This window comes from Mytilus californianus, unplaced genomic scaffold (assembly GCF_021869535.1).
Source record: "Mytilus californianus isolate M0D057914Y unplaced genomic scaffold, xbMytCali1.0.p SCAF_2, whole genome shotgun sequence".
Lineage (NCBI taxonomy): Eukaryota > Metazoa > Mollusca > Bivalvia > Mytilida > Mytilidae > Mytilus > Mytilus californianus.
In genome coordinates, this window is record NW_026262668.1 from 103,330,726 (window position 1) to 103,354,920 (window position 24,195).

A 24,195-nucleotide genomic window follows, 5' to 3' on the forward strand; every position below is an offset into this window, starting at 1 on the left:
CAGAATAATTTTGAGATAAGCTTTATTATAACTAATGACATAATTCTACCAAATATAAAGTTGTTTTAGGGTGCGCACATACTTTTCCAATCTAACATATACTTCAAAGTGGGCGCTCAACAAGGAAAATACTAAATTTACATTATATACAAATGTCGTCACGGTTTGCTTCCATGGTAACTCGTTAAATGTGAAATTTGTTTTATTTTCTGAACACTTTGTACCTTAGTGTTGTTAGGACAACTTTAAGAATATGTATGGAAACATTTGATTTGCACCAATTTTTGGGCCAAATAAGGGGTTTATTGCCCCTTCTCCATTATTTTGCTCGCTCAAATGGTAGCATTGGCATATAAATTGTTTTTTTAGTTCTTAAAGGGTGAATACCTTATCCTCAACCGACTTGGCTCGGCTAGTTATTGGAACCCACGATTTTAAGGCCTTTAAAAGTTCCATATGATATTTTTATTTCATTATAGCAATGCAAGACGTCGTTACTACAACGATTCTCCTGTTGATAAACTACGCGTAAGTATATTGTTTTACTTATATCATGGAAGTACTATATTGTCAATATAATACTTCCATGCTTAGATTTTAAATCATTTATTGTTTGTTGCAAATTAATTAATTTCCTACAAATATAACGTTTATTTATTCAAATGGAGTCAAAGTATTTATCAAAGTTACTTGTATAATCATAAAAGAGTAAAAAGTGTTACCATGGTTGCAGGTCGGGAAACCTGGACGAAATGATGCCGAATTTGCCAAACCAGGAACCCTCATCAGTTGAATGTCCTGGAAGTTTTACCTGTAACACTGATGATCGTGATCGTTACCGTACAGCTAATGGGGCATGTAACAACTTAATAAATCCTTCCCTGGGCATGTCCTTTACGCTACAGGCTCGCTTTATACCACCGATGTATAGTGATGGTAAGTATATAAATGAACAAAAGGCGGTATATTAATAAAACTAATGAAATATAAACATCTATACAGGCTGCCATATGTTTTTAAACAATAGTCACACAAGCATTCACACAGTATGACAATGTAATACGTTCCTTATCATGACAGGTATAGTGATCAGTTTGAAATAATATGATCAAGTTGGATAATGAGATCTGCTCAAATCGTCAACAAATCAAAACGAAAACAAAAATTTAACAATGAAAACAAAAAATACAAAAAACACGAACAGAGATCAAACATGCAAACAAATTCCCTCAAGCAGTCGCTAAGGGCCATCTTAAATTTGCAGTGAGGTGAAATTTGTTTGCTCCGTGTTGAAGGCTTCACTGTGACTTTGGGATGAAGAACAGCAGTAAAAGCGCTGTTCCTATGCTTTTTGTGTTGTTTGTTTTGGCTGTGCGTGTACTGATTTTGTGTCATAGAGGATACCCTATATTCTTTGTTTTTCTATTAAACAAAAATAAAAAACAAAATGAAAAGTCATCGATCTTCGAAAATAAATGCTGTTTTTGGAAAGTTACTTGAATATGTGTAGGTGTTAAACGACGCCTTAAACAATTACTGGTTCATCTCTTATCTCGTTCAGCGATACATAACAAAATAGATACAGAAAGACCATTCTATCAATCACTATGACGAAAAGTATTTCATCATCTGTAACTATTGTGAAAGGATATTGATATGTCTTCTTTTTGAACACTTCTATTTAGGTGATGCCCCTAGAGACTACCATGATATGCCGAGTGCCAGACTTGTTAGTAATAAGCTGTTTGATGCAAAGAATACAACCATCTTTTCTACTATTCATACAGTACAGTTTATGGCTCACGGACAGTTTCTAGCACATGATGTTACAGCAACACCAGGTGAAGGAGGTATGCAATATGTAACAAATAAATTTTGAAAAAGCATAAAAACTCGAAACATAATTAGTTTTTTTTTTACAGAAGATGTTTATGCAATAATGAGGTTTGATAAGCTTACGTTTTTAATAAAAAAATTAAAAAGCAAACGGTTATAGCTGAATTAAGTCTAATCGTCATTTTAATCAAACCAAAAAAATATTATCTTCTGGTGATCGTCTAGCGTGTATAGTAGTTGCAATCATCGTCTAGTGAGATAGCATCAACAGTTAATAGTAAATAAGTAAATAAAAAATAATTTAAGAAAAATAATCGTTTTACTTCCTTTTCCAATTTCCATACAGCTGATCTGGATTGTTGTGACCCTACCAATGCTTTGAAGTAAGTATATGGAGAAGGGAATAAACAAACAGGAGTTATGTTAGAATGTATCGTTCTATCCATTATTTCTTCCTTAAATACCCAGACTTTTGGCTTTCATTTTTAATTAACATTTTGCATTCATACACATATATTTTTGGGTTTTTACTTTTTAAAGGCGTCTATTGATTTTAATTGGTGGAATATGGTTACCCTGTTTGTTTTAACCTAAGAAAGCTCTGATCCCTTTCCCGGCTTTGGATATACGTTTTGTCCTTTTTGGTTTATAAGCTCTTCATTTTTTTGATTAGTTTTGGATTTTCAAATATAATGGCCTCGATCATCACTGACGAGACATTTATTTTCGAAATGCGCATAAGGCGCAGAAAAATTGTTACCGTTATTGTTTTTTTTACTAATAGAGTATTGTAAGTTCCGAAATTTCATCGTGAATTTATCTTTACGATTGTTGAACAAAATGAGAGACTAATTATAACGATTTGGGAAATACTGTATACAAATAATGCTATGAAAATTTTTTATTCTTATTTTTCCGAAACCAATTGTGTCGATGTCATGATAGATCTTGACGATTAATATATTTAGCTGTCCATCCTTGACCTTTGACCTTGATTTTCCGGAAAGTGCAAGTAATATTAGAGGACCAGACAAAAAAGAAACAAATTATGATATGCTTTCGAATGACATATGAAATAGTCGCCAGTTAAGTCTCTGCATTAAAACATGGAATTTCATGCCTTATGTCGTTCCATATTTCTCAGAACTAAGTTGTATCTTCATAGTTTGAAACAATTTATGTTCAACCCAAATATGTTTATTGGTGGACACATATCATTATCAACCAAGAATATATGGTATGTTGAATATTTCAGGAAAGATTGTTACGCTATACCAGTACCACATGATGATCCATTTTTTAAAAGTATAACATGTTTAAACTTTGTAAGATCATCCGCAGCAGACAAAAGCTGTATGAAAGGTAAAGTAATTCATTCGATTTTATGTAACAATCCGATCAGAAACATCTTTTTTTTTGTTTCATTTCTTGATTACTGCTGGCTAAGCTAGCTTACATCGGGAATATATAATTGTTAAGTTCGTTAAATCCATATCAATCACGACAAGCTTAGTTGAAAAGAAAAAGAAAATAATACCTTCCATTCCTTATTTGGCTATATGCAGGTAATGTGTTGATATGCATTCTTCGCGTTAGTTTATTTATAGAAGATATGTATGTTTTAGGACAACCGTCACTTAGCTCCACAAATAAATTTGAACTACGCAGAGTTTATCTGTCAACAGAATAATAAAAAAAGAGGCGAAGGATACTAAAGGGACATTTAAACTCACAAGTCGAAAATAAACTGACAACGCCATGGCTAAAAAGAAAAAGATAAACAAACAACAGTACACAAAACACAACATAGAAAACTAAAGACTGAGCAACACGAACCCCACCAAAAACTGGGGTGATCTCAGGTGCTCCGGAAGGGTAAGCTGATCCTGCTCCATATGTGGCACCCGTCGTGTTGCTCATGTTAGTACAATCCCGGTGATAAGTCTAATTCCGTAGGTCACATTCGAGGAAAAGGGGACGGAATTGTAATTACGACAATTGGAACATATCTGTTGTCATCTGTGAAACGGATATAACATAACGGCAACCAACTCGTGATGGCGTCCGTAAAATTTACGAAGGGACGATTTCAACTTGATCTCTTTGAACTCTTGGTTTAATAGCTTTCTTGCAAGCAGCAAACCTCTATCAAGGAAATTAATCTACTGAGTGGGCATTTGCACAGTGGGTGATGCATGCGTTCCCTCAGCTTCAGTTTGTTACCTTGATTTGTTTCTTCCTAATTGTTAACGAGATATCAACATTGGTAAACTACTGTTGCCTTTATATGCATGTATCCATTTAGAATAAAAGAGCTTTCAAATGTTTTAATATATAACATGCATCGAAATGCATTGACGTAACAATAACGTTATGTAACTATAGACATTATATTATTGTAACGTCCGTAATTTTTCAGTTCCCAACCCGACCATGCATCCGGCAATTAGTCTTGACCATAACAATACTTTTTTGCTATTGTTATCCTTGATCGTCCGTCCTTCCGTCCACCCGTCCTCCCGTCAGTCCCATTTTCGTTTGCTTGAAGCTTGAGCGGGGGAATTCGTGTCCTCAGACACATTCTTCTTTTATTTAACATTCCTTTAACACATTTATTTATAGTAAAAGAGATTACACCTGTAACCGAAACCTTTCTTAACCAATAATGAAGAAACTTATCAATTTGATAGTTACACCTATCAGACATGGCTTAAACGGCTTTTATAACTGATGGATATTCTGTGTGTCATTATAGTAGTATTTTCAACTGATTTTTCATGTTTAAAGTAGGACGAAAAAAGACGTATACTTGGCCCTGGAAATTGAATATATTAACGGCATTTAACAAACTACATAATGCAAATAATATAATAATGATAAAAAAATTTTTGTTTACTCTTTGCCTTCTATGACAAAATTGATTGATTTCTAAAGAATTTCATTCTTCTAGCTTTTAGCCAGGTATATTTTTGCTGTTAAAAAGCACATCCTTTTGGAAAACGTTGGCCACACTATTCGTCCAAAAGGGCTTTTGTTTTTCTGAAATAAACAGATGGGTGAGATATACGTCTTGACAAACTATAGTGTATGAGAATGCTGTTCTTCACCGTACAACCGATCCGTATCATTTTGTTTGGATCACAACGGATACGGTCATGCACCACTGCTTACTTGAAGAGATTTTATTTCCTTTTGTTTCCCCTATTTATTTTTTTTTTCATATTCGTCGGATCTCTGATTTGCATTCCAAACAAACAAACATACTCCACCAAAAGCTGTGGGTGATCCTAGGTGCTCAAAGCAGTATTCACATACGGTTTGTAATGTATATTTGTCTTGAGGGTTTATCGTCAAATGAAGTAGGCCCGGTATGACCCCTTTTTGACCCCCAAAATATAGTATTTTTACAAATTTGTTGAAATTTAAACTTTTAGATATTTATCAGAGAGTAGAATACTTTTGTTCCATAAAAATGGGTTGTTTTTGACAATACAACGCACATGCATCAGGTACCAGCAAATTGAATTCATGCAAAATTACTAAAATCTGCACAATTTTAGCATTTATGCTAATTTTAAGACGGTTTTTGACTAAATTGGAAGTGGCTGCATTTGTGTCCAGTCTTAATATTTAAATATATGTTGTATTTGATGATAATACATAACATATATAAAGGTTGAGACTGAACACGAATGAGGCCACTTACATTTTAGACAAAAACCATCTGAAAAGTGAGTGAACTTGAGCGTTTTTAATGACCAAAATCAGATCAAATCTTTACATAAACTAATTGCATTGACCGAAGTGTTTAAAAAATGTCAAAAATCTTTCATCAGATGTACTTCGAATTTTAGGTCAGAACTAGCCCTTACCGGATCTTCTCCTTTCATTCGTAAAACAAATGTGTGTTACTTAAGTATAGTCTTGAAAGTTGCATTAATTATCAACGGATTATGTGTCTTTAGTATTATCTGTTTTATTGTGGATTTGTAAAATAAATAGATTTGTCCAAAACCCGCAATAAACGGTATTTAACAAAGGGAAATGGTCTTTAATGTTCATTAAACATGTTGTTATATCGATAAAATTAAGAAAACAGAAACATTTAACATGTTTAAAGAATATTCAATTCAAGAAGTGAAGAGAAAGAAAAATGTAAAATTACCTTCCTTGTGCTATATGGACGAAGGTCGGTTGTACGGTGCAAGGTATCGGTGTATCATATTTATCGCCAAGTTTACATAAATATATTTTATGACCTTCTGCTGGCTTCTTCTATAAAACTCTTATATTTGTAATCAAATTACCAGGACAAAGAGAACAAATGAATGATGTAACATCGTTTATTGATGGGTCTATGGTTTATGGATCAACAGAAGAGCAAATGTCAGAACTACGTGATACACAGGGAGGTAGGTCATACGTTATTTCGTTCTTTTTAAAAAACAATACAATCTCATTGTATATTTTCAGTTTTAATAATGACTACATTTTTGAAATAAATATAAAGTAAAAATAAAGTAAAAAAAAAAAAAAAAACAAAAAAAAAACAAAATCAAAACAAAATCAAATAAATAAATAAATAACATCGATGCAGAGAAAATTCACAACAGTATAATACAAGATTTACAAATTACAATGAAGAAAGAAAGGATGTGGTGTATTGATTCATGATACACAGGATGTGGTGTATTGATTCATGAAAGACAGAAAGGATGTGGTGTATTGATTCATGAAAGAGAGAAAGGATGTGGTGTATTGATTCATGATACAAAATCATTTCATGTATTTATAAATTTAAAAAGCAAATGAATAGCGCGTGTGTTGCTGTTCTTCGCCTTAAGTATTAATAAACTGATTATGAGCCAGTCACACTTCTTTATTTTTTCACTCCAAAGACCCCAGAACAAAATATAATGATATTCATGACGTATTGAGGGCTTACACTCTGAAACTCTATTTTACATTTGTTTTCTCGAACTATCAGACTCGAAAAGAAAGGCCATATTGGTAATCCATCCATGACACACAATTAGTACATGCACAGCAAAACACACAACAAGAAAAGAAAGGAATCGCGCTTTTATTGCTATTCTTCGTCTCAATCTCAAAGTCACAGTGAGGCCTTCAACACGGAGCAAAAACTCTCACCTCAGATGCCAACTGAATTCTTATAATCTAAAATGTTGGAGTATCTGTGATATATTAGCATAATGACATGTGGCACCCGTCGTATTGCTCATGTAAGTACAAACCCGTTTATAATAAAATTGAGAATGGAAATGGGGAATGTGTCAAAGAGACAACAACCCGACCATAGAACAGACAACAGCCGAAGTCCACCAATGGGTCTTCAATGCAGCGAGAAACTCCCGCACCCGGATGCGTCCTTCAGCTGGCCCCTAAACAAATATGTATATTAGTTCAGTGATAATGGACGTCATACCAAACTCCAAATTATACACAATAAACTAAAATTAAAAATGATACAAGACTAACAAAGGCCAGAGGCTCCTGACTTGGGACAGGCGCAAAAATGCGGCGGGGTTAAACATGTTTTTTGAGATCTCAACCCTCCCCCTATACCTCTAGCCAATGTAGAAAAAACAAACGTTCAACAGTACGCACAGTAAAACTCAGTTTAAGAGAAGTCCGAGTCCGATGTCAGAATAGGAAACAAAAGAAAATAAACAAAATGACAATAATACATAAATAACAACAGACTACTAGCAGTTACTGACATGCCAGCTCCAGACCTCAATTAAACTGATTGAAAGATTATGTCTTCATCATATGAATATCAGGCACAATCCCTCCTGTTAGGGGTTTAGTATTATACCATCATAAAATATATGAGAAGAACATAACCCGTGTCATGCCAACAACTGTTTTTAGAATAAATATGTTTAATTCCGATGCAAAGACCCTATAAGTGAATCAATATTAAAGCCAAAATATGCAATCTTTAATGACCTGACAACAGTATCGTAACTATATCCCTTCTTAATAAGTCTGTTTAAAGGTTTTGTTAGCTTTTGAGGTTTTGGTGCTTTGTAAAGAATATTACCATAAAAAATTGGATGTGAAATACCCGAACGTATAAGATGTCTGCATGTTGAGTTATATTTACGAATGATGTCCTTATACCGATGATAAAATTTAGTAAATGTTTTGACTAGTTTATGATATCGAAAACCCTGGTATAATTTTTCAGTAACATATAAATTTCTCTCGCTCAAATCTAATACGTTGTTACATACACGAGCGAATCGTACAAGTTGAGATATATAAACACCATATAAGTCTAATTCTGTAGGTCACGTTCGATGAAAAAAGGACGGGATCACCTTTTTTGATAGCTTTAGCCGTATTTGGCACAACATTTCGAAATTCTTGGTTTTCAATGCTTTTAACTACGTATTTAAGATGGCCCTTTAGCTATTTTGATTCGAGCGACACTGATGAGTCTAATCTAGACGAAAAGCGCTTCTGACGTTCTAAATTATAAGACTGGTATTCTTGATGAGTTATTACCAATCCAAACGTTGGTAGTGATCATTGTGATTTTTTTATTATTATTGTTATATAAGTATTCCCTGTGGTTAACATCATACTTAATAGAACAACTTTTCATTTTATGATCTTAATTTTCCTGTCCTTTATTTTGTGGTTCCGTTTCTTTTTCTTATGGAGTGTAAATTTGTCAGTGAATAGATACACGTTGGATTGCAGTTACATTTCGAATTTACTTGAAGATTATATTTCAGTACAACAAAAGATGCAATTGGGATAAAGATGCCATTTATTAATCAAAACCTTTATCGTTTCATCACAAGCATAGCGAGAATAATCACAAATATGATAATGTAAGAAAGCTCGCAGCAACAATATCTTGCTCGGAATAAATTTGTTCAGAATAAATGCCCAGAAAAAAAAAAGAATAATGTTAGTCTTCATTCAAACTCATAGCCTAGCTTAATCTTAATGGTCTTTATATACAAGTATAGTTGTGTGATCTGTAATTCAGCCAATTATGTACTATTCCTGATTGTGACATTTCCACTGATTGTGAATACGCATGGCGGATGGCGCGTACCATGTCGACTTGCTCCTTTTGATGTTAGTGAGATCCCCTCACTTTTTGTTTGTTGCCTTGATTTTTCCCTTCCTAATCGATTTAAGAGATTTGAACACCGGTTTACTACCTTCACCTATAGAGTACTAGGTCTAAATCTCTGATGTTGGACTATCAGTCCCCTAGGGTATCATCAGCTTAGTAGTCAGTTCTTCTGTATTGGCAAGATAACAAATCTTTTAAAAATGTTCGAAACTAAGGTTTCAACTCCCCCAAGCAAAGTTGACCTAAGATGGATTTGGCAGGACTTTAAGTCCTTTTTGGTACATAGCTCTTCAATTGTTTCGGTTCTTATACATCCTGAGCTCTCAAATATTCGGCTTTGAGCTTTCCCGATGAAGTTAAATCTAGAAAAGCGCGTCAGACGCATGATAAGTGTTGTTTTAACTTTTTGTCTTGTTTCCTTCACATGCATACATGATAATATTCCATCTTGATGGTCGGCTTACCTCCACAATCAATACTTGAATGTGCAAAGAACTATGAAATATTCTGGTTTATAGATGCCAGTAATATTCTTTTGGATACAAGCAAGTATATGATTGAAAAATCGAGTAAATGAACCACTCTTGTTGGTAACATTTTCCCATGTAGGTTGTAGACAGGAATACAAAGCTATGCACATCATTTGTGGTTCACTTTCGATGGATATGAATAGAACAATACATTGAAAATGGAAATTAATATCTCAAAAGAGAGAATTACTTATAAAAAGGTCAAGGTGTACCCATTATCAACTTTGTACATTAAATTGTTTGAAATTAATCGAGAATTGCTTCGTTGGTGTTTCATTGTAAACATATTCAGCAGAATGAGATAGATTATATAACTGAATTTGTGAGGGTTTTTCTCAAATTGTGTCCGGTTTTATCCAACAACAGGCTTAATCATTGTGATAACTTCCAACATTTGTACACATATTTAAAAAAAAATAGATCAACTTGTAAATAACAAATTGGTTCATAATCTTATTTCAAACGTATTACAGGATTGTTAAAAATGAGTCTGAGTGGCTTGCTGCCAGAAAACCCAAATGGAGAATGCCGAAAAATCCTTCCAGAACAGCATTGTCATTTAGCAGGTTTGATTTCCATATGAACTGCAACTTCGTACTTTATTTGTCCTTTTTAATGTTTTGAATCAAGCGTCACTGATGAGTCTAGTGTAGAAGAAATGCGCGTCTGGCGTACCAAATTTTAATCCAGGTATCTATGATGAGTTTATGTATAAACTGTAATTTAGGCTACATCGTATAAATAATCTAAAGCATATGTACCGACGTATATCTTTAAAAATGCAAATTGCTACATCGTTTGATTCAAAGTTTGATGTAGAGGAAAAAGATGTACAGTAATGAAGCTAAAGAAAAATTGAACAGAGAAGAATGCATCAACGAGAGAGACTAAAAAAAACAAAACAACAAATCGCTTTCGATAGTAATAAATAGAACCGAAGATTGAAAATGACTATTACATCTCTACCAACGTTCTGAAAGTTGTGTTTACTTTTACAACCTGCCGGTAGTTGGGCGTTGTCCCTGATTAAAAATTGACTGATAACTCACACTCGACACTTATTATTGAAATAAAATAACGCGAGTTGTTATCAAGAGATATCAGTTGTAAAATATATTTCTCAATACGTAAGTGGACTTACATTTGAAGTGAAGTTTGCAAAAGAGTTTTTATTTTACCATAAGAAAAATGACTTGTACATTTACATCAATTATTCTTTACGTACGTGTCAGACATGTACTGAATTTTTATTTTTGCGATCTAACCTGATTGGAATTATATTATCTCCCGTTTACATAGGAAAACATCTCAATTAAAAGTAAACTAACTAACTAGTAATGCATTTCATGCATGTGATATAGATAAAATACATAAGAACAGTAAAAGTTATGTCCGGGCGTCTCTATTAAAAGTTTTTTTCCTTGATAGGTCTCGTAATACGTTTGAACTTGTAATTTGTAGAAAAAAACATATTTTACATATTCCATTCAAACATTACCTAGCAAAACTGATCAGAAATCTGTTGTATTCTTACTTTTCGCGTATATGTAACAGCCACTATGTTCCGTCAGTTACTTTGTTCCGGCGGAACTTTTCAACTAGTTATTTCGTTCCGATGGAACTTTCCAACTAGTTGTTTTATTCCGAGTGCAGTCGAAAAGTTCCAGAAAAAAGTAGCTAGTTGAAAAGTCCCGGAACAATGTAGCTAGTTGAATACTAGAAGTTCTGGCGGAACAGAACAACTAGTTACATCGTTCCGAATATACCATATTTCGTCCTTTTTGTAGAAAGAGGGGGAAGAATGAGTATCAGTATATATAAGAGCAAATCATTAATTTACAAGAATACCCAACGCACTGAAAGGGGTTTCTTTGGGGACAAATATGCAAAATTTAAGTTGTAGTTCATAGCTCACATAAAGCGGAATAAGTTGCATTATCATGCAAATTTAGTATTCATAGTACCCTCAAGAGAGGGAAGAATACCCCCCCCCCCTTCCTCATGTGGTTCTTTGCATCAATTCTCCAAATGGAACTTTGTGATTGGTTGATAACTTTTGGGCTAGTTTGTTAGTTCCGGTTTTGACTTATTTGCCAAAGAGGAACTTTGTGGTTAGTTGATAAGTTCCATTAGACTTTTGTAATCAGTATCTTGGTTTCCCTTTGAAAGGTTCAAATATAATATGTTGCGCTTTTACTTTGCATCAATTCTCCAAATGGAACTTTCTGCCTGGTTGATAAGTTCCGTTGGAACTTTTGGGCTAGTTTGTTCGTTCCGGTTTTGACTAATTTGGCAAAAAGGATCTTTCTAACTAGTTGATATGTTCCGTTGGAACTTTTCAACAAGTCACTTTGTTCCGGTGGAACTTTTAAACCAGAGGAAGAACAAAGTAACTAGTTAATAAGTTCCTCCGGAACTTTTCGGCTAGTTAGTTCTTTCCACCCGGAACTTTCCAACATAGGAACAAAAGAGCATTTACATATACAGCATGCACAATTTCATGTCTGTCCTATGCGACTCTCTAACCATTCATAACATAAAATACTGTTTTTAACTAACCAAAACAACACGTTAAACTCCATAGTTATCTGTATTTACATCCCAACTCCTTTGTTCTAACAGGGTGATCCTACCAGATCACCCTACCTTGAGTTTTTTTTGTAATGCATGCTTTCTTTTGTTCTGTTACATTTTGGTAGGAATGTCCAACACACAATGGAACTTAGAAATATTTATGCGGAATAAAGACTAACTATCAAAATTTATGTAGAAAAAAATCAACTATATATCCAGCGTCTATGCGGGGAATCGAACTCAAGACCTTAATCATATGAAGCCACGATTCATTCCTCTATACCAAGACGACTGGATACAAACTCTCTGTTGATTTAACATATTTAAACATTGTATCCGGGGCTCATAAAGGGCATATGCTATATAGTATTATATAAAGTATATTATAATTATTGTACGGCATTCTTAATTAGATGTTATGAAGCGTAAATGTTTTTTTCGTATAGTCTAGAAGAGCTTGGATGTAAAATAGTTATCCCACTCGGACTTGGTGTGTCAGTGTAAGACACCCTCCGGCCTCCGGCCGTCGGCATGATCTTACATTGACACACCGCGTCCTCATGGGATAACTATTACGGAATCCCAACCGGCATACGTATATTTTTAACATGATACGAACAGCATTTACCTGGAAGAAGACACCTATACAGTAAACTCACGTGATGTAAATAGTCTTTACTTTGGAACAGAATTGAGTGCAGACATATTGGATCGATCTGCGCATACAGTGATCTACGTGATGTGAACAGTCTTTACTTATGAGCATTTATATTGTTAACCTCTCATAAAGTTTTATAAAAGTTAATTGAATTGAACACTTTAGTTACTTGAAAAGTGCTGCGTCAAAGCATATACGTTGATTACTTGAAAAGGTGCTGCATCTGAGTATATATTAGATTTTGATGTGACAGGTATTTGAATTTTATTAACCTGTTACATGAATGTTAGTCACTATTGTTAAGATTACTTCGCCAGTTTCAGACCATTCAATACTAAAACTATAATGAAAGTTAAACACATCATAATAACCCAACGTGTTAACTTGGATATAGAAATTTGATCATCCTTTGTTTGCTTCGGTCCTTGCAAACATGCTTCAGTCGTTTGGCTATGCGGATGCATTTTCATCTCAAAATTTACAGACAATCCTGTGTATCTGGAAAAGTTTTAAGGCATAGCAAGCCCTAGATGAATAAAATTTAAAAATATTTTATGTTTTAGAAAATTAAAAACTTAACAGGATTTTGCACTGCACTTTTTTTCCTTCCTCCAGAAGGTGCCAAAATAAACTAAATTGGGAAAGAGGTTTGAGAACTTCCCCACAGGAATTATTGAAGTGACTTGTATTGATTGACATTGACAATAGATGGACAATAGATAACTGACTATGATTGGTGATTTTAACTGTGTACCTGAGTGGATCATATCAAGTGAAACTCAACTGTTTGTTAATTTTATCATCTTCTGCAGGGACGAAAGAAGTGCACTGCAAAATCCTATTAAGTTTAAAATTTTCTAAAACATACAATGCATTTGAAATTTATTTATCTAGGATATGTTATGCCTTAAAACTTTTCCAGATGCACAGGTTTGTCTGTACCAAGAGTAAATTTTGAGGTGAAAACGCAGCCATTTTTGCCAAAGGGTCCACATGAACCTTAAGTAAATACATTTCTTTACGGTCCTATGTTTTACATATAACGGTCTTTCTATATTTAAATGAGATAGGGTTATTCCCATTGAATTCCTTTCTGCACGGATGATTTGGGCAGTCAGTATATAAGGAAGATTTGAGGTGTGTTTGACCAATGCGACGCTCGTAACAAGATAGTAAGGACTATGTTAGTTTGGTATACTTTTCCTCACCCTCCCACCCCATTTACGCATATTATATGTAACCTTATCGTTTCTTATCCACTTGTGTATAGTAAAAATTGATTCATTATGTATGGCTGATTGTATATATTTATGTTGAACACGTTCAATTAAATGCGATCTTGTAGCGAACGCACAACCCTATACTGTGTTTGGTTTTTTCTACGATATCTAGTTCAGAAAAATTTTATTTTCGGAGGAGTGAAACGAGGGAGTAAAAAAACATCTATAATCAATTCAATCAAAATTTAAATTGAAGACTGCAGTAACTTCAAAATGAACTGCTTCTACGTAAACTCATCATAGATAAATTTTGATATAAAATTTCAAAAGGACCGGCACTTGCATTTTATCAAGCTGTTACATGAATATTAAGTTGTAAATTCAAAAATTATTGCGAGGTTTTTGTTATTGCGAGTAATACGAATGGATGGGTATCGAAATGACAAGAACTCGCATTCCAATATCTGATAAATAAATATGTACGCTTATTTTCCTAAAATCGTATTTTCCTAAAATCGCAATAATTTATCTCACGATTTAGTCCATTTTTCAAAAATCGCATTAATAAATGCACGCAATAATTTCTAAATTTACAGTTATCGTAATTGTTAAGATTACTTAACCAGTTTCATATCATACAATTGTAATGCTATAAGAAAAGTTAAGGACACAATAATGCAATATGAAATTGTAACTTTCAAAAGGATGGTACATGTTATGTCAATGAGTGGGTAAACTATGTAATTTGAGCAAATTCATTACATTATTTACGCGTACCTTACGATATCGAATGTGTTAAAACAACAAAACAACGATTCTATAATTTTACTTGTATATTTATCATACATAGTCTTGTATGTTCTTTAATTTTATTTCATTTATATGTTTTGAGTTAAGTATGGCGTTCATTTTCACTGAACTAGTACACATTTTTATCTAGGGGCCAGCTGAGGACCACCTCCGGGTGCGGGATTTTCTCGCTGGGTTGAAGACCCCTTGGTGGCCTTCGGCTGTCATCTGCTCTTTGGCCGGGTTGTTGTATCTTTGACATATTCCCCATTTCCAACCTCAATTTTATAATCAAATACTGATTATCGAATTACGACATTGTCAACATTTTGCTACCTTCTTTATTTCATATGCTTCTTTAAATTAAAGAAATAACGTTTTATTGAATTTCAGGGGATTCCCGTGTCGACGAAATTCCCAACCTTGGCATGAATCATCTTTTACTAGTCAGACAACACAATGCTATAGCAAAAAAACTTCGAGAAATCAACCCAAATTGGTCGAACGAAATACTTTTTCAAGAAACCCGGAAAATTATCATAGCATTAATTCAACACATTACGTATAAAGAATATTTACCAATAATGCTTGGTAAGAAGGCAATGAACCGACATAGTTTACGTATTCGCAGAGGAAGGAATCCCTTCAATGACCAGTACGACGAAGGCTTAGACCCAAGAATTCGAAATTCTTTTGCAACCCTGCTCTACGAATAGGACATACCTTGATCGTACCAAGTCTAGCTTACTTATCTAGTAAATATGGAACTTTGTATCGAGAAAACCTTGACGACAACTTCTTCAGTACTCATATGATTCTGAAAGACGATGGACAACATACAGATAATATTGCAAGATGGCTAACACATGAACAGTGCATGAAAGCGGACAGGTAAAATTGACAAGTTATGAAACGGATTGTATTTATGATATATATATATATATATATAAGTTTGACATTGAACCCTAAATCATATTCATGGCTGTCATTTTGTATATCGAATAAAATGATCCCGAAAGAAGAAGTAACGGTTGTGACATATTGCGATCGGATAGGGAAAGATCTGGTATCAGATCGTAAATATCTGTGAAAAATCCATACTATTAACAAAAGGCGGGGAACAAATCTGAAACTTAGAAATATTTCTGCCAAAATGCTCATACATTATTATCAATTCATAGTAAAAACATGTTAAAAAGTTTTCCATTTTTACTAAATTACAAAGGCAGTGTATATCATCATTTCATTGACAATAAAATGTAAACAAACATTTTTTGTTTCCATAATTTAAATGACTAAATTGTTATTCTCTGAACGATGTCTATTTATATTAATTTTTTTAATGGCCCCTAAAATTATTTTGATGTAACTTAATCACAAAAGTTGGAAAAATTGGAATATCTATGTAAGTTCGATGTCTTTAATGAAAGATCGGGAACCTTTTTTTGATGGTCAAGATAATGATGTTGAAAGATCAGATGCTGCTTATTTTTTTGGTCAAATGCTTTGAAAGCGGTCAAATAATTCTGTAACTAACTGATAAAATATCATTGTAAAATTGGTAGAGCAAAAGATTGAACTTGCATGACTTATTCCGGTTCACTTCTATTGGGAAATAGGGCTATGATTTTTCAATGCCATTGGATCTTACTCTCAAGTAAGGGTATGCAACACTTTCATAACGAATGATAAGTTAAGACTGCTTGATCTGGTTACAATCATTTATATGCGCAGCCTTTATATCTACCAAAGGAAGTCTCAAGTCAATTTGTGTACAAAAATAGTGGTGAAACTCTTCTTCTTGGTTAAGAAACTCACAAATGATGAGAAATATCTTTTTGTTATATCATTTTATTGAAAATGATCAACAGGTATAACATGCTATTCCAAATTGAAGTTCGGGGATTGGATGTCAAATTTGCGGCATGTGCAATTTGGAAAACATGCAGTAAATCGTTTTTTTTTATCACAAAATATGAGAAGTGTCTTTATATGCTAGGATTAAAAAAATTAAATATAGGTATAATATGGAATTCAAAATTGATTCTACAAATTTTTACTTTTTTTAAAAATCAAAAAGGAGGATGTATGATCCTTATAGCCATTATTTAACTAACCCCTGATAGTGCAAGAATAGTATAATTTTTCAGGAATCAAAATTATGTCAATTTTATTGATACCTGATACATGAACAGGTTGATATCTATCTGGGCACATAATTACCGGGAGGTCAGTTGCGATATCACTGTAACGTCATTAATATGTCTTATTTGGCCTGGAATGGCAAGATTACACTTATTTTTGGTCAAAATAGATATAACTCAAGGTCTTATCCACAAAGATATTTTACACACATTAGCATTTTTGTAAAATACCTCTTGTATCAAAATATCTTTTTTATTTTAAAGTATTATCTCATATCTAAGTGATAATGTACAAGATCTCAAAATTAGGCTATTGTTGCAGTCTTTGTAGTTTTACACTAAAAGCAAGAGTTTTAAAGCCATAATGCAAATATGTAACACAAAATTCAGAAAAATAAATACTGATGTCTGACAGTCTGGTGTCGTATAAACATCTGAACGGTGTCTTATAAATATCTGAACAGTGTCACTTGCCAAAGATGAAGAACTGGATCTTCCATCACTGTATTGGATACATAAACTACATAAGTGTCCTTACAAACAACGGTATATTGCTGGGTCTTCCAAGTGCTCCACGAAACCTCTTTCTAAATTATTAACATCTGTTTTATCAGCAATCAAAGCGGGGCTCCAAAGTTATTGAGAAACTGCCTATTCTAGAGGTGGCGTGAATCAGATGTGGATACTAAAAAATTCCAAAGATCTTTTAGAGTACATACAATCTAAGACTCTCTCATCTTGCAATAGTATTAAAACATTTGACTTTTCTACACTTTACACAAGTATTCCCCATTCCAAACTAAAAAACAAATTGAAAGAGTTGGTTTTACTTTGTTTCATTAAAAAGAATGGCGAACGTAGATACAAGTATCTTGTCTTGGGGAGGGATGAATCCTACTTTGTAAAGAATCACTCTGATTCAAACAAAAAATTCTCTGAAACTGACATTATCAAGATGCTTGATTTCTTGATTGACAACATATTTGTTACGTTTGGAGGACGTGTTTTTCAACAGACTGTCGGAATTCCAATGGGAACCAATTGTGCCCCTCTTCTTGCCGACTTGTTTCTTTATTATTATGAGGCTGACTTCATACAGGAACTTCTTAGGAAGAAAGATAAGAAGTTAGCAATATTCTTTAACTCTACGTTCCGCTATATAGATGATGTTCTTTCACTAAATAATACAAAATTTGGTGACTATGTTGAACGAATCTATCCCATCGAACTAGAGATAAAGGATACTACAGATACAGTTAAGTCTGCCTCATATCTTGACTTACATCTAGAAATTGACAATGAGGGTCGGTTGAAAACAAAACTTTACGACAAAAGAGATGATTTCAGCTTCCCAATTGTGAACTTTCCATTTCTATGTAGCAACATTCCAGCAGCGCCTGCATACGGAGTATATATCTCCCAATTGATACGATATTCCCGGGCTTGTGTTTCCTATCATGATTTCCTTGATAGAGGATTGCTGCTCACAAGGAAGCTATTAAGCCAAGAGTTCCAAATGGTGAAGTTGAGATCATCCCTTCGTAAATTTTACGGACGCCATCACGAGTTGGTTGACCGTTATGGAATAACCGTTTCACAGATGATATCGGATATGTTCCTTATGTCGTAACTACAATACCCTTCCCTTTTCACGAATGTGACTTACCGAATTAGACTATTTACCGGATTTGTAATAACATAAACAACACGACGGGTGCCACATGTGGAGCAGGATCTGCTTACCCTTCCGGAGCACCTGAGATCACCCCCAGTTATTGGTGGGGTTCGTGTTGCTTAGTCTTTAGTTTTCTATGTTGTGTCATCTGTACTATCATTTGTCTGTATGTCTTTTTATTTTTGGCCATGGCGTTGTCAGTTTGTTTTCGATCTATGAGTTTGACTGTCCCTCTGGTATCTTTCGTCCCTCTTTTTTGACAGATTTATAATACTTTTTGATTTTTGAATTCAAAGTACCGAAAAATAATCCTGATATACCTTCTCCTGTTGAGAAACCCTCTTCTGTTGAAGGATTTGAACGAAATTGAAATAGGTATATTTTCATTTTGCTTAGTTTCTTTTGTTACCTTTTATGACTTCGGACTAGGACTTCTTTTAAACTGAGTTTTACTGTGCGTATTGCTGTGTGTTTGTTTATTCTACATTGGCTAGAGGTATAGGGGGAGATATCACAAAACATGTTTAACCCCGCCGCATTTTTGCGCCTGTCCCAAGTCAGAAGCCTCTGGCCTTTGTTAGTCTTGTATTTTTTTTAAATTTTAGTTCATTTATATGTTTTGGAGTTTAGTATGTCGTCCATTTTCATTGAACTAGTACACATTTCTGTTTAGGGGCCAGCTGAAGCCCGCCTCTGGGTGCGGGATTTTCTCGCTGTGTTGAAGACCCATTGGTGGCCTTCGGCTGTTTTCTGCTCTTTGGTCGGGTTGTTGTCTCTCTGACACATTCCCCATTTCCATTCTCAATTTTACAATATGCTATAATTCTAAGTGATAAGCGGTATCCAATTTGAGTTTTATAAAACAAATCCAACATTTTGACAAAAATATTAATATGTTTTACGTAACTGAATGGCTTATATTTATTTTAAAACGAATGTGCACATACTTTCTTTAAACACACAATCCTTTGTTTTATTTCAAATCATTAGGAAATGTACTGCCATTGGATTCATGTCTTCTCGTTCTCTGATCCGCCGATAGCTTTTCTGTATGCAGCGACCTTAATATATGACACCTTACGTTAGAAATTCGACATTCCCCTGCACAAGTCCTAAGAGGACAACCGTGATGGAAGAAAAAGTAAACAAAGTGGAAGGAAAATAGTATTAATCGATTCTGAAAGAAAAATCATAGTACACCAAATCATTTAACAACTGTTTATAGTTGACAAATAGGAACGCATTGGAAATATAAAAAAAATAAATATCATTCTATCAATTCGCTTATACACGCGCTTACCGTGTTCAATATACATGATTCTGTGTAGATTGTTTATCAAGAACACGATCGGTTAACCGCGGCAACAAAATACTCGAAAGTTAATTAACAGCCAAAGTTTTCGATAAAAAAATACCGAATGAAATATTTTTTTGTTGATAAGACGAAATAAATTCGTGATAAATTTAAAATAAGTGCACAGACGTCGTAGTCAAGTATATGTGCATACATAAAAATAGTTTCCCGAACATCTTAATTACCAGAAACTTGTTTCAAATGATTTTAAAAAGTGCTAATTTTTCTGTTCCTTATTGAGCAGTATTATTGAGAAGTATTAATCATTTTCGCAGACATCTGTCTTTTTCTGATTTTTTCGCCTTTTGATTATACCAAGGATTTTGAAGTTGAATCGCATTGAATTTCTTTCACGATCCGATCACGATACTTGATCATCGCTTTTTATTCTTTCATATTTTTTATCGATATACCGAATGACAGCGTGATATTGGTCATTTTGTTTATCAATCAATCAATAAGTTCATTAATCTGATCTAATCTATATAATTGTAAACATTACCTTCGATGAGTCCGTTGAAAATGGTATTGTTTAGAAATCACCTCCCCACATTACAAACATTTTCAAATTCGTCTTTGTTTGTCTCGATGATGGCCTGTTTTTAAAGCTGTACGTCTATAGCAAGTATTTTGGTCCAGGTATCTCTCCCTTTTTTTCTCCGTTTTTTCTTTCAATCAATATGTCATTTGCACTGAAGATGTTTCGTCACATATTTCTTCCAAAAATACTGCACAGAATGACTCCGTATTTTTTCAGCAGCTCAAAAGTGATGAGTTGTAATCTGTTTGCCCCATTTCTGATTAGATGTAAAAAGGCTTTATAGCTTTTATCAGCAAACGAACTCCTTTTTAGCGATATCATTCGAAAAAAAATTGTTTCGACTTCTTTTCCAAATATCTTGACAACGAAATGTTAAATATATATATATATGTATATATATGTTGCAATTGTTACGCTTCGTATGGATTTTCTAAATTACCCACAAATATGCTGTAGATTTTTCCAGCCTGAAGTACGGAACAAGTTGTTTAAAATGGAAGGAACAAGTCATGATTTAGCTGCTCGAAATATTCAGAGAGGACGAGATCATGGTCTGCCAGATTACAATACATGGAGACAATTTTGTGGTTTGATACCAATAAAATTTTGCGATGATCCTATTGTCGATCACGATAAAGAAAGCTCTGATAAAATCAAAGAACTGTACAGGTATGAATGTCTCAAGTGTCTACTATAATATAAACCTATTTCATACTTATTTTATTGAACAAACATATATATCATGATAAATCATCGTTACACTTGTGAACATATCAGAGTCAAATAAATAAATTTTAGAATGGAAATTAATAAAGCATTTCAGAGCATCATAATCTATAAAGACCTAAACAGAACAGAGCTTTTGAAAGTTTTGTTTAAGTAGTATAACCTTATGTAATTGCTGAAAATTGAGAAACCAAATTGTTCATTTTGATCATGACATTACCAAAGCTCTGAATACTGTGCATATGCTATAGTCGGTGACCGATAGTCAAACAGCAGGGGCAAGTGCAAGTGGTAATAATTTATTTGTATTATACAGATGTCAGTACGCACAAGTGTTCTATAATAAGTTATCCTACGATATTAACGCTCGAGACGAACAGCTTCATATAACCTACGCTATGTAATTGGTGATAAAGGATCATAAAGCAATCATAGATATAAGAATTATAAGTCGTAAAGGAAGAGGCAACATAATAGCCAAAAGCAAAAAATGCAGAAAGGCAAACAATAATCAACATAGGTAAAATAAAATGAATTGCACAAAAAAACGGGTTTGAATTTAGAAGCTCTGGAGGGTAGGCAACTGATGATCCACTAGCAGTACCCGTCGTCTTTCTTTTGAAAATACACTTATGTAATATCGGTTCATATCGAATGCAATTGTCCTTTTCTTTCTGTTGTCTGAGATAAAACACACAAGGTTTAAACCCACTAAATTGTAATGCTTTTATTTTCAAACACGAATCACACATTGATTTGTACGCTGGAGCTATTTCTGAAACAGCAAAAGCAGGTAGTTTACTAGGCCCAACCTTCCAATGTATATTCGTACGTCAGTTTCAAGCCATGAAAAGTGGCGATAGACACTGGTATGAGAGACCTCGTGGAAAGGCGGGATTTACTCGGGGTATGTTATTAGAAGTAGCAAACGAACGAAAAAATCATCTTACTTTATTATTTTATTCCTTTGCATGATATTAAGTAGACTCATTATTTTAGTTTAATCGTTAACGAACGGATTGTTAGTTAAACTTCTACAAGGCAGATAAGTTCTTTTTTGTTCAGTTAGCTTTAGCTTCAGTGAGCTTTATTTGCTTTTTGAAAAATTATTAGTACTGGTATTTGTATTTTATATTCACATGCACTCTACAAGAGAAGGGAAAGATACCAAATGACATTCAAACTTATAAGTCGAAAATAAACTGACAATGCTATGGACAAAAAAAAAAACCGAAAAAAACCAACAGTACACAAAACATAACATAGAAAACTAAAGACTGAGCAACACGAACCCCACCAAAAACCGGGGTGATCCAAGGTGCTCCGGAAGCGTAAGCAGATGCAGCTCCACATGTGGCACCCATTGTGTTGCTCAAGAAAAGTACAAACACGGTGATAAGCCTAAATCGCTAGGCCCAATTTGAGTAAGAGGACGGGATTATTGTTACAACTATTGGAACATATTTGTTGTCATCTGTGAAACAGATATTCCATAACGATCAACCAACTCGTGGAGGCGTCCATAAAATTTTCGATTGGATGATTTCAACTTCATCACTTGTAACTTTTGGTTCAATAGCTTTTTTGTAAGCAGCAACCCTCTATCAAGGAAATCATGACTCTAAACTGTTTATATGTTTGATAAATTTTGATATTATAAGAAACTAAGGTTTCAACTCCCTCAGGCAAAGTTGACCTTAGATGGATTTGGCTATTTTGTAAGGCCCTTTTTGGTTATATAGCTCTTCAACTAATTAGGTTCTTATACATCCTTGGCTTTCAAATATTCGGCTTTGAGCGTTCCTGCTGAAGATAAATCCATAAAATCGCTTCGGACGCATGTTGTTTTCATTTTTTTGATAACCTAAAACTCGTTGGTTATAAAAATGTATTAACGTCAAAGTTATTACAATCGAATGAACTGAAATCTTTTCTAAGAGTTTAAAATCAATTGAAAAATATTTGCATTTCGTACATATTAAAAACCTTTTTATTTAGCATTAAAGGGAGTCGTCATTCTTACATGTTATCAATTTGTCTTTAATGTCGTTTAACGCTTACAGCGGATTTTTTTAATATCTAGGTTCAAAGAAATTTCGTATGAATAATGAAATAGAAATTATAGGTCCATAATCAAACAGAAAATTGGTTTTCCATATATAAGTAACACTATCTTTATCCTGAAGTAACATCCACACATTTCGCGTAAATAAAATATTAAATTAATGTTTACTAAGGACTAAAACACTAACCAGCATGTAAAAATATTACTTTGTCCACCTCGACCAATCTGGTAGAATTGAAGATATAAGGTAAAATGATTTCACCAACCTAGTGCAGCAATCCGACGTACGGAAGATATCTTAAATCATAGTTTTGAAAACACTATAAAAAAGAACTATTCAGGGGATATATAGAAACAGTATTAATATAAAATGTCATCCATCAAGGTAAGTTTAATCAACTTTACATTAATAAAATTGAGAATGGAAACGGGGAATGTGTCAAAGAGACAACAACCCGACCAAACAGCAGAAAATAGCCCAAGGCCACCAATGAGTCTTCAACGCAGCGAAAAATCCTGCACCGGAGACGAGCTTCAGATGGCTACTAAACAATATTATTCCACTGTTTAAACATATTGATAGTTTAATCAATATTTGTTTGGTTGAGACTATCCCACGTGTCATTGGACAAATCTTCATATTCCATTCTGAGGATCATATTCCCCTCTGAAATATCGGGATTACTTCGTGCGACGTTACGCGCGGTTAATATACATAACGTTTTGAACTTCTTATTCTTCTTAAAACAGCTATAGCAAAAATCATTATCATGTTCAAATTTATTTCAGACGATAAAACAAAAAGACTTATAATTAAATTTTGATCCTTACTGTTTATCAATGGGTATGTCGTGTTTAGTTTGACTTACAAAAACAAGCGGATAAGAAAAAAATGTATGCAAAATAATATTTAATGTATTGATAGTAAACAAAGCATTGGCAGTGGAATAAAACATTCATTTC

At 33.7% G+C, this 24,195-nt stretch overlaps 1 protein-coding gene across 3 annotated transcripts in view; it reads left to right on the forward strand.

The window, feature by feature from the left end:
• Positions 1-24,195, forward strand: part of LOC127730614 (peroxidasin homolog pxn-1-like) — a 296,701-nt gene that overhangs the window by 270,566 nt on the left and 1,940 nt on the right. The gene's annotated exons all lie outside the window — the stretch shown is intronic.